This window comes from Hylobates moloch, unplaced genomic scaffold (genome assembly GCF_009828535.3).
Source record: "Hylobates moloch isolate HMO894 unplaced genomic scaffold, HMol_V3 SCAFFOLD_14, whole genome shotgun sequence".
Lineage (NCBI taxonomy): Eukaryota > Metazoa > Chordata > Mammalia > Primates > Hylobatidae > Hylobates > Hylobates moloch.
Genome location: NW_026652289.1, coordinates 9624894 through 9635957, shown reverse-complemented (window position 1 = coordinate 9635957; position 11064 = coordinate 9624894). Strand labels below are relative to the sequence as shown.

The 11064-nt window shown below is 47.8% G+C and overlaps 1 long non-coding RNA gene and 1 pseudogene across 1 annotated transcript in view; one reads left to right on the top strand and one right to left on the bottom strand.

Moving 5' to 3' along the window:
• LOC131381168 (uncharacterized) overlaps positions 1–11064 on the top strand; it is a 67287-nt gene that overhangs the window by 50634 nt on the left and 5589 nt on the right. The gene's annotated exons all lie outside the window — the stretch shown is intronic.
• LOC116482158 (26S proteasome non-ATPase regulatory subunit 4-like) lies at positions 4755–6234 on the bottom strand (annotated as a pseudogene).

Genomic DNA, 11064 nt, shown 5'->3' with positions numbered 1-11064 from the left:
ATGTACTATTTCACTATCTACGCCAGGAAAGTTACATAAAACCACGCAGAATTTTACCTGACAACGAAATAGACCTTTTCGTTAGACCCTCCACCCCACCTAAAGAAGTTACACAGGCTGAAATGAAATTGTTAAAGGAATGAACTAACTTGGAGATAGAATCATTGCCTTTGCTGAACAACATTTTAAGAATGTGGGAATAGGTAGGGGTACTAGCATAATAGTAAAATGTGCCCATATTATCTATAATTTTATTCTGGGCACTTTTTAGAAATTATTTTTTATAACTTTGCCTTTGAGATGATTTGGCTACAAGTTCATTACATTTAGTTTACAACTGGCTTTGATTTCTTGGCATTCGTTGTGTATTATTAGGAAACCCCGCAGAGAGAAAATGTAAACTCCAAATTGCTTTAAAATATTATGATATTTTTTAGAGATATTATACTATGACAGTGAATGAAATGGACATAACGTTCCATTTTGTAGATATTTCGTGAAATCTTTATTAGTCTTGATTTTCTTTGGAACAAGTCATTCCTGTTCTGGGCTAAAGTATGAAAATTCCCTGCCCTGTGACCCTGGCCCAAGGCTCCTCTTGGATAAAACAGTGTTTCCTGGACCAGAGGGCAAAGTCACAGAAACATGATGTGACGAAATCTAAATAGAAAGGTATTGATTTGTTCTTCGTTCATCAAATAGTTATTGGACTCCAGCACGTATGAGTAGCAGGGAGCCTGGCTAGCACTATACCTTCCCCTCCTGCCTCTCAGAGTCAGGGCCACAGGCACACACAGACCCAGGGAAAATGAGGGGGCAGAGAGGCTGGTCCCGAGGCTCCAGCCCTTCTCTCCCAATCCTCTCCCTGAGTGGGCAGGGGACTCTTCTCCTGGCTTCGCCAATTTCCATCAACATCTACCCTTGGATCTGGTTTTAAACTCTAAGGTGTAAATGACTCATAATGGCTCAACATTTTGCCCCTCCCAGGAGGTACTTTTAAGTCTAAGGAATAAAGATTTAATAGTAAAACTTCGAATGCCAATTGGGGGTAAGTGAGGATTTGGAAGAGCAAAGTCTTGAGCATTTACCTAACACTCCTAAAATCATCCCATTGAGTTAGGGCAGCAACTGTCCTGATGGGTTGGGTATGATGGAAGTTAGTCAATGTTTCAATGGATGGATGGATGGATGGACTGATGGACAGACGGATGGATGGATGGATAGATGGATAGATGGGTAGATGGATGGATGGATAGATCACCTTTATTCTGATCTCAACTGGTCTTTGAAGCTTGATTCATTTTTTGATTTCTCATGGAGCCAGACTAGGGTCTGACACATTAGGAAGCTGGCAAAAGTTTGTTGACTAAACAAATTAATGAAGGGAAAATTATGTATGCAGAGATGCCTGGGGTTTGGGTTACCGTTTTGGGTCCCCTTTGATTTGAGCGACACATATGCTGACAACTTGAGTCTGCAGTTAGTGGATCCTTAGCTAACTTGCTAGAGTAAAGGTCGTGGTAAAACTTGACTTTGCTCTATTCATCAGCAGCATATCCTGTGAAAGTCACTACGCTTCCATGAAAACCTTGGTGCTAGGCCTATGATATCTTTGCAGAGGTCTGACCTAAGGAGACTGCTTGTGTTAATAGTAACAAAACTCACAATGGTCCTGAACACAAAGGCAGCATTCATTGTGTGCTAGCTGTTGTTTTAAGCATATTACGTCTATTTATTAATTTAATCCTAAAACAACCTTTGCTTTAGGTACTCCTATTAACCTCATTTTATGGATGGTAAAAGAGACTGTGAGAAGTGAAATCACCCGCCCAAGGTCATACACCTGTAAGTGGTGGAGGCAGGGATTGAACTGAGCACACTGGCCTCACCTTGTGGGCTCCTATCACTACACTGTCTCATGCTACTACCCTGTCTCATGCTACTACCCTGTATCCATCTCCAGAATGAGTTGGCAGCTGCAAGTTCTCCCCAGGGCCTCACTGCAGCCCTTGCATCTCAGCATCAGCTCCTTGCATGGCCAGGTGGTGTTGTTTCTGACTTGGGGTCTGCATCTCTCTCTGCGCCGCTGGGTTCAGAGTCCCTGAGGAGCGAGCCCGGTCCAGTGCTAGCTTCGCAGCTCACAGCCCTTGGGCAAATGTTACAACTGGAGGGCTGCACAAATGCATCATTTGGTTTCAAACCATGGGTCTCTCTGAGCAGGAATTGCTGGACTGGGCCTCAGAAAGTTCCTGACCCTTTGTCTGGAGTCACAGGGTCTGTGTCCAGTGAGGCCTAGAGGTCACGTGAGGTCCAGCGAGAGAAGCACAAGGCAGCTGCTGCCTCTGAGGCCTCATAGGAACCACGCAGTGAAGGAACCAGGGTTTCTTCTTTCTCCATGGCAACTAGGAGTGCAGGTCAGCCTCGGAAAAGGATCCTCCATCTTTGGCTAAAAGAACGGTGAGCCCGGGTTTGGTAATGATGTAGCTGTGTGAGTTGATGGATGCAAAGTGCCCGGCGTGGTGCCTTATCCGTCGTAGGTATTGCCGAAGGAGAGCTTTTGTCACCCCTTCCTGGAGAGGGGTGTTGTGGTTTGTGGGTTGGGACCTTTTGGATTCCTGGCATTGACAATGGCACTATTTGGGGTGGGGACCTTCTTGTTGGAGGAGTCTCCTTCCCTCCCTGCTGGTAATATAGGCAGGAAAAGAAGCCAGGAACTAGGCCAATTGCAATAAAGAAAGAAAGAAGCAGCTTCAGAGCCTCTCTTGCCCTGTAAGGAGCCAAGGGGGACAGGGCCAGATACGGACCCACTGCAGGGATGGGCAGTCTCCACCCTTCATTGAGGAGGACGCAGGACTTACAGCCCACTGGGGGGCAGGGATACAGGAACCTAGACTGTCCCTGCTCAGACACGGTCTGGATTTAGAACTGTAGGCCTTGGGGCCGCTTTCGAAAAATAGACCCTTTCCTTAGGAAAATCCCACAAAACTGCCCCAAAGACGAGTGAGGTAGGAAGAGCGTGAGGCTCGGATTCTATTGATGCATGCATGTCCATTCGATTCTGGATTCAAAATTCCCATGTTCTTGGGTTTAAGATTGTACTTTCTGACATGAACAGTGAATTGCAAATTCAGACTTAAGAGATGGTTACTTTTCCACCAAGAGAACAGCCCTGAAACTTGGCCAGAGCGTTGGTGTTTTCGTGCTGCTGTAACACAGTGCCACATGCTGGGAGGCTTGAGACAACAGACATTTGTCTGTTGCCTTGCAGTTCTGAAGGCCAGGAGTCCAAAACCAAGATGCTAGCAGGGCTGTGCTCCTCTGAGACTGGGTAGATGCCTTCCTGGCCTCCTCCAGCTTCTGGCGGTGGCCAGATCCTTGGCATTCCTTGGTTTCCAGCATGACCACTCCAATCTCTGCCTTTTTCATCACATGGTGGTCTTCCTGCATGTCTCTCCTCACATGTCGTTCTCTTCTTATAAGGACACCTGTCAGATTAGATTAGGGCCAATTCTATGAAGCTTTTTTTTTTTTTAAGACAGAGTTTCATTCTTTCTTGCCCAGGCTGGAGTGCAATGGCGCGATCTTGGCTCACCGCAACCTCCGCCTGCCGGGTTCAAGTGATTCTCCTGCCTCGGCCTCCCAAGTAGCTGGGATTACAGGCATTCACCACCATGCCTGGCTAATTTTGTATTTTTAGTGGAGACGGGTTTCTCCATGTTGGTCAGGCTGGTCTGGAACTCCTGACCTCAGGTGATCCATCTGCCTCGGCCTCCCAAGGTGCTGGGATTACAGGCATGAGCCACCACACTGGGCTGATTAGGGCCAATTCTAATGGCCTCATCTTAACTTGATGACATCCACAAAGTCTCTGTTTCCAAATAAGGTCACATTCACAGGCACCAGAGGGTAGGGCTTCAATATGCATTTTGAGGAACAGACTTCACCCACTGACAGCCATATGTGTACCTTACAGTTGCCACTATTTCTATGACATGGAGTGAGACTGTGATTTTGTTTTTCTTTTTTTTTTGATGGAGTCTTAGTCTGTCACCTAGTCTGGAGTGCAGTGGTGTGATTTTTGGCTCACTGCAGTCTTTGCCTCCGAGGTTCAAGCGATTCTCCTGCCTCAGCTTCCCAAGTAGCTGGGATTGCAGGCATGCACCACCATGTCTGGCTAATTTTTGTATTTTTAGTAGAAACAGGGTTTCACCATGTTGGCCAGGCAGGTCTTGAACTCCTGATCTCAAGTGATCCACCCGCCTCAGCATCCCAAAGTGTTGATATTACAGGCGTGAGCCACTGTGCCTGGCCAAGACTCTGATTTTCTTTAGAAACAGACGGATCGTTTCTGTCACCAGCGCTACCTGAGTACAGGTTAATCAATACAGCAAGATGTTGCACTAGTGATCGCAGCAGTCAAGTTCATTTCCAAATATAGAGTGAAAGCAAGGTGCCTTCCCAATCCTCTGCTCTGTTCTGTTTTCTGTCTCGGGACACCCTCTTATCCTCAGACAAGTGACAATGAAGTGACAGTAAAGGCAAACCAAGTCACTGTCCAAAAACTGCACCACCTACCTTGGAGAGCCTCTCATTTCCCATCAGATATGAATGAAAAATCAGATGTAAACCTGATGGGAAATGAGAGGTTCCATTTCCTTTTTTTTTTTTTTTTTTTTTTTATGTTGCCAAGCTTTATTTAGGCTGTAATGGTTACAGATAACACACATCTAACCCTATATTCTGCACCTCCCATGCAGTCCCCTGAGCAGGCTCAGCTACCCTTTCCCTCCAGTCTCACTTCTTGTCTTCCTCCTTCTTGTCCTTCTTGCCATCCTTGGTGGCCTGGGAGGCCAGGGAGCCATTTCAAATGGCTTCATTGTTGAGATCCACACCTGGGAGGTTCTCTAGGACACTCTGAAGGAACTCGGGATCCTGCATCACATCGTAATCATCCTCCTCCTTGGCTGGCTCAGATGTGTCCATGGCTGAGCTGGCATCAATGTCTGCTGATTCCGGCTGGCCAAACTCTGCTCCCTGCAGGGACATCTGCATGACATAAGCAGTCTCCTCTTCCTCAGTCACACTGCTTAGGTCAGGAAGTCCGGTATGGCCAAACTCTTGTTGGCTAATGGTCGTCTTCAGCAGGGCCTCGTCTGAGCCTTCAGTCCCAGTCGTAGCAATCCTGGCCTCAGCAGCAGAAGCTGCAGCTGCTCATCTGGGCTCCCCCTCCTGCCGCTGCTGCTGCTCCTCCATAGAAACTTGAGGGCCAAGGCCAGCTCAGGATCAGCACTGGGATCTATTCCGAATTCAAAGTCACTGGCACCGAGACCTAGCATGGCACCTCCTTCCCCAGCCAAAATCGGAGAACTGATGAGAGCATCAGTCAAGCTGGGCCCAGGAGGCACTGCCACCAGATGAGAACCGCTTCCATCTTTGCCATTCAACGTGTTTACAAAGGCTGTCAGCTTTTCTGTGTTCACCTCCTCTTCCCCAAAATTCATCATGTCAGCATTTACTTTCTCCTTCTTGAGGAATTTTGCCAATTTCACCAGATCCTTCTCATTGCCTTCGGGCTTCCCACGAAGGCAATGATATGCGTCTTGTGATTCTTGCCCCATTGGCGCTTCATTCAGAGCCAGATGGGCCACGTGGATGCCAGTGCAGAAGGTGATCTTGCCCTTGGGTTGCATGGTGTGTAGCTTGGACAGGATGCGGCTGGTGTCTGCAGTGAGTGTGGTCAGCACTTCATAGTCATTAGCCAGTGTGATGGGGGCCATGTTGTTCTCAGGGTTGCTGCGGGTTTTGTTTAATTTTTTTTTTTTTTTTGAGACTGAGTCTTGCTCTGTCACCTAGGCTGGTGTTCAATGGCGCAATCTCGGCTCACTGCAACCTCTGTCTCCTGGGTTCAAGGGATTCTCCTGCCTCAGCCTCGTGAGTAGCTGGGACTACAGGCACGTGCCACCACACCCGGCTAATTTTTGTATTTTTGGTAGAGACGGGGTTTCACCATGTTGGTCAGGCTGGTCTTGAACTCCTGACCTCATGATCTGCCCGCTTCGGCCTCCCAAAGTGCTGGGATTACAGGCATGAGCCACCGCTTCTGGCCTGCTGCAGGTTTTGAATGACATACTATGTTGACAGCGTCTTGCGGGGCCTGCAGCCGGGTGGGGAGAAGTCCTCATTCTGCACGTACTCACTGTTGTCCACACACACTATAGTGCTTTCCAGCACCATCCTGCCACCCTCCTCCCTCCCATTTCTTGAAATAATCCTTCATGTATAACTTGGGTTCATAGTGCCTTATAGTCTACTTAGAATCAGATAGAATTTTGTTTAGTAAGGAAATTTCCAAATAGAGAATAGAAAAGTTAATTGATGGCAATGTATTTAACAGAGAAGATCAGTGAGGAAATGAATTAAAGAGGTTCCTTTTGCACTTTTCTTCTCTGAAGCTAGGTACACCTTAGTTCATGTTGCAGCTTCTTTGGTGCTGTCAGATCATAGTTGGTATGAAATGGGAAGTTTCTGAAAGTCAGGTGACACATTTGTGAAATGCAACCTCACTGTTATCTACCTGGCACCCATAATTTAGCTGACAACAATCTCAGCAACAGGCATTTCAATGTGGTCCTGCGTTTGCTAATTGCTGGTGTGTACTCAGGACACTGGAAGATTTAACCTTTTGGATGAGACAGATACCAGTAACTTCCCAGCTGAGCTTCCCAGGAACGAACTGATGAGAAGTGACATCCAAAAAACTGTCTCTTAAAATATAAAGAGATCAAAAGAATGAAGTAGAGACTCAAACAGGTATTTGCACACTCACATTCATAGCAGCATTATTTGCAGTAGTCAAAAGGTGGCAGCAGTCCAGGTGTGCACTGAGAGATGAATGGATAAACAAAATGTGCTGTAACCACACAATGCAACATCCAGCCGGAAAACGGAAGTTCTGACACGTGCTCCAACACGGATGAAACTTGAGGATGTTATGTTAAGTGAAATATGCCCATTGCAAAAAGACAAATACTGTGATTCCCCTTCCTTCCTTCCTTCCTTCCTTCCTTCCTTCCTTCCTTCCTTCCTCTTCCTTCCTTCCTTCCTTCCTTCCTTCCTTCCTTCCTTCCTTCCTTTCTCCCTCCCTCCCTCCCTCCCTCCCTTCCTTCCTTTCTCCCTCCCTCCCTCCCTCCCCTTCTCTCTTTTCTCTGTTTCTTTGAGACAGATGTCCATCTGTTGCCAGGTGATTGCAGGAGGGCACTGAACAGATTCTCCTGCCTCAGCCTCCCGAGTAGCTGGGATTACAGGCGTGCACCGCCATGCCCAGCTAATTTTTGTATTTTTGGTAGAGATGTGGTTTCACCATGTTGGCCAGGATGGTCTCGATCTCTTGATCTTGTAATCCACCCTCCTCGGCCTCCCAAAGTTCTGGGATTACAGGTGTGAGCCACCATGACCCGCCTGTGATTCCACTTTTATGAGATACCTAGTGTAGTCAAATTCATAGAGACAGAAGGTAGAATTGCGGGTGCCAGGGGCTGAGGGCGGGGGGATGGGGAGTTACAGTTTAATGGGTACAGACTTTCAGTTTGGGATGAGGAGAAAGCTCTGGAGAGGGATGGTGGTGGATGGCTGCACAATATACACGTACTTAATGCCACAGAACTATGTACTTCAAATGGCTGAAATAGTACATTTTATGTTATGTGTGTTTTACTACAATAAAAAATATAGAAAGAGGCCATGCACAGTGGCTCACGCCTCTAATCCCAGCACTTTGGGAGGCTGAGGTGGGCAGATCACCTGAGGTCAGGAGTTCAAGACTAGCCTGCCCAATACGGTGAATACAAAAATTAGCTGAGTGTGGTGGCATGCATCTGCAATCGCACTACTCAGGAGGGATCTCCTGAGGCAGGAGAATCACCTGAACCTGAGAGGTGGAAGTTGCAGTAAGTCGAGATCAAGCCACTGCACTCCAGCCTGGGCAACAGAGTGAGTGAGACTCTGTCTCAAAGAAAAAAAAATATATATAAATATATATATGGAGAGAGAGAGAGAGAAAGAGAGTGGGGGGTGGCAGAGAGAGAGAAAGAGAGAGAGAGAACATCCAAAACTGATATTAGCCATTCTGAATTGGACTGTCCCGTCAAATGTGGTCTTGCAGCTGTCCACTTGTTTAGGAGTAAGGAGTTTTATTGGAATAAATGTTCTCAGATATTAATCAACACAACACCTCCCTCCTTTCTCAGTTCCAGCTGATGCTGAGACACCAATGGCAAATCTTGATCCATGCCCACCCCAGGAGGATGAGCAACAGTCAGGATTTTGGGCCACAACACATGCAGCTTCCTGCAGTGTCCTCTTCTCCAGGGTGTGCTGTGGGAAGGCCTCCCCAGCCTGGACAGGGGCTCGGCTCTCACAGGACGGGGCAGCTGAGTAGCTGACGGCAGGGCCTGGTGGGGGTCCGGGGACGATGGCAGAGTCATCCACTCCCACTCTGGACAAAGGCCAGACCTGTCCTGGATGCCACCTAGTTGCTTCTCTCTTAACCTGACCCTCTGGCCTGCCTCGGACCTTAGAATTTCCTAAGCACGTCTGCATAGACTGTTATTTAGTCTTGCCATTGACTGCGAGGGAGCTGTTATCACTGCCAGGCATCACGTCCAGTCCTCACGACTGGCCATAGGAAGATCCGGGCCTCACCTGGGCCTCCCATCCAAACCCCAAGTTCTTTCCTCCCCCAGTAGCCAGCCAGAGCCACCAACCCTCCCTCAAGCCGTCAGAGGAGGCAGCTGTGATGAGCACTGAGCCCTCAACCAGGAGCCCTTGAATGAACAAGTGTGAATCTCAAACACAGTTTTCTGCAAGGTCTTTTTCTCCACTCCCAGGCCCAGCTGTATCTCTTATGGCTGAGGGATCAGGATGACTTTGCTGCGGCCTGGCTGGAAGCACTTCTCTAGACTGCCACGGACCAGGCAGTCTAGAGATGAGGAAGTCAGAGGCTCCAGAGACACTCAGATATCATCAGATCCCCTCCCACAGGGAGAAGAATGCTCTGTTTTATTTTATTCTATTTGACTTTGTTAATTTAATTTTTAGAGGCAGGATCTTGCCCTGTTGCCCAGGCTGGAGTGCAGTGGCTTGATCATGGGTCACCACAGCCCTGAGCTCCTGGGCTCAAGAGATCCTCCTGCCTCAGCCTCCCAAAGAGCTGGGACTACAGGTGCGAACCACCATGTCTGCTAGTTCAGTTTTTTTTTTTTTATTTTTTATTTTTATTTTTTTTTTTGAGACAGAGTCTCACTCTGTCACCCAGGCTGGAGTGCAGTGGTGTGATCTTGGCTCACTGCAACCTCTGCCTCCTGGGTTCAAGTGATTCTCCTGCTTCAGCCTCCAGAGTAGCTGGGATTACAGGCGCCTGACACCATGCCTGGCTAATTTTTGTATTTCTGGTAGAGACGGGGTTTAACCATGTTGGCCAGGCTGCTTTCAAACTCCTGACCTCAAGTGATCCACCTGCCTCGGCCTCCCAAAGTGCTGGGATTACAGGTGTAAGCCACCAATCCTGGCCAAAAAATTTTTTTTACTTATAATTTTTTGTAGAGATGGGGTCTCTCTATGTTGCCGAGGCTGGTCTCGAACTCCTGGCCTCAAGAGACCCTCCCACCTCGGCCTTTCTCTGACTGTTCAGTTTGATACACATGGAACCAGGTTTGCTTGCACCCTCCTCACCGCTTCTGCTTTCTGCTCCTCCCAAACACATGAACATATTCAGATATGCATCAACGTGCACATGCGCCAACACGTGTGGGCACACACATGCAAGTGCATAGACACACACACACACACATCCCTGGACACACACACATTGTTTTCTCAAAATGACTTTTGGCAGCAGCAAAGCCAAACCTTTCCAAAGGCCAGAGAAAGGCCTTCATTTGTATCACGTTAACTTGGGAGGCTGCATCTCCTCCGTTGCTTTTAGTACAAAACATGAGTCAATGGTTCAACCCTCACCCCAGCAAACTAATTAGGGTCAATGTGATTAAAGGGCTCAGCTCTGGTGCAGGAACTAGGATCCCCAGATACCCTGACGAACTTCACTCACAGTCTCTTTCCTAAGGTTTGCGCCCTAAAACAAGGCACTTACTCACTGTGTTCAGCTCCTAATAACCTCAAGAACCTCTCTTCCCAGCTGGGGGCCTCTTCCATAAAGGGGTTACCAGAAAACAAGAAGCAACACACAAAGCTTTCAAAAGCAAAACGGCGAGGAACGTAGCATGTGTCAGCGAGTCAACGAAAATGAGAAAGGGGGCCTGATGTCAAGCTTAACACGATCATTTTAATTTCCGAGTACTTTTTGGGTCTTTTCATGTTGGCTTCATGGAAATTGATGTTTGCTGAGAAGACTGTATTTGCTACAGGATCTCGCTGTGTTCATTTAGCCTGGTAATAAAAACCATCTGCCTGAAATCCTTTTTGGAACAAGGAGGGGTATAAGCAAATAAGCAAATGGTCATAAAAGATCCGGAGAATGGTGGGGCTGTGTCAGGAAAGTCGGGAGCCTGGAGTACATGCCTCGGGCCTGGCGACCGTAGGAGGCCGGGGACTACTGAAGGTCATGTGTGAGGCTGTACAGCTTTCCCAGTAAATATGGTGCATGTTGGGAGGACAGGTGCATGTGGACAGGCCGCCTCTCTTCCCAAGCACCCACTCTGGGCTGGGGTCTCACCACTGGAGTAAGAACAGTATCATGATGCATTAAGTGAGGAGTCCTTGACGTGGGTTGAATAGTGTCCCTGCAAAACTCATATCCGCCCAGAACCTCAGACTATGACCTTCCTTGGAAATAGAGTCTTTATGGGTGTGATTAAGTTAAGATGTGGCTGAGTGCGGTGGCTCATGCCTGTAATCCCAGCACTTTGGGAGGTTGAGGCGGGAAGACTGCTTGAGGTTGGTAGTTCGAGACCAGCCTGGGCAACGTGACAAAACTCTATCTCTACAAAAAATGCAAAAATTAGCTGCAGGGCATGGTGGTGAGCAACTGTAATCCCAGCTACTTGGGAG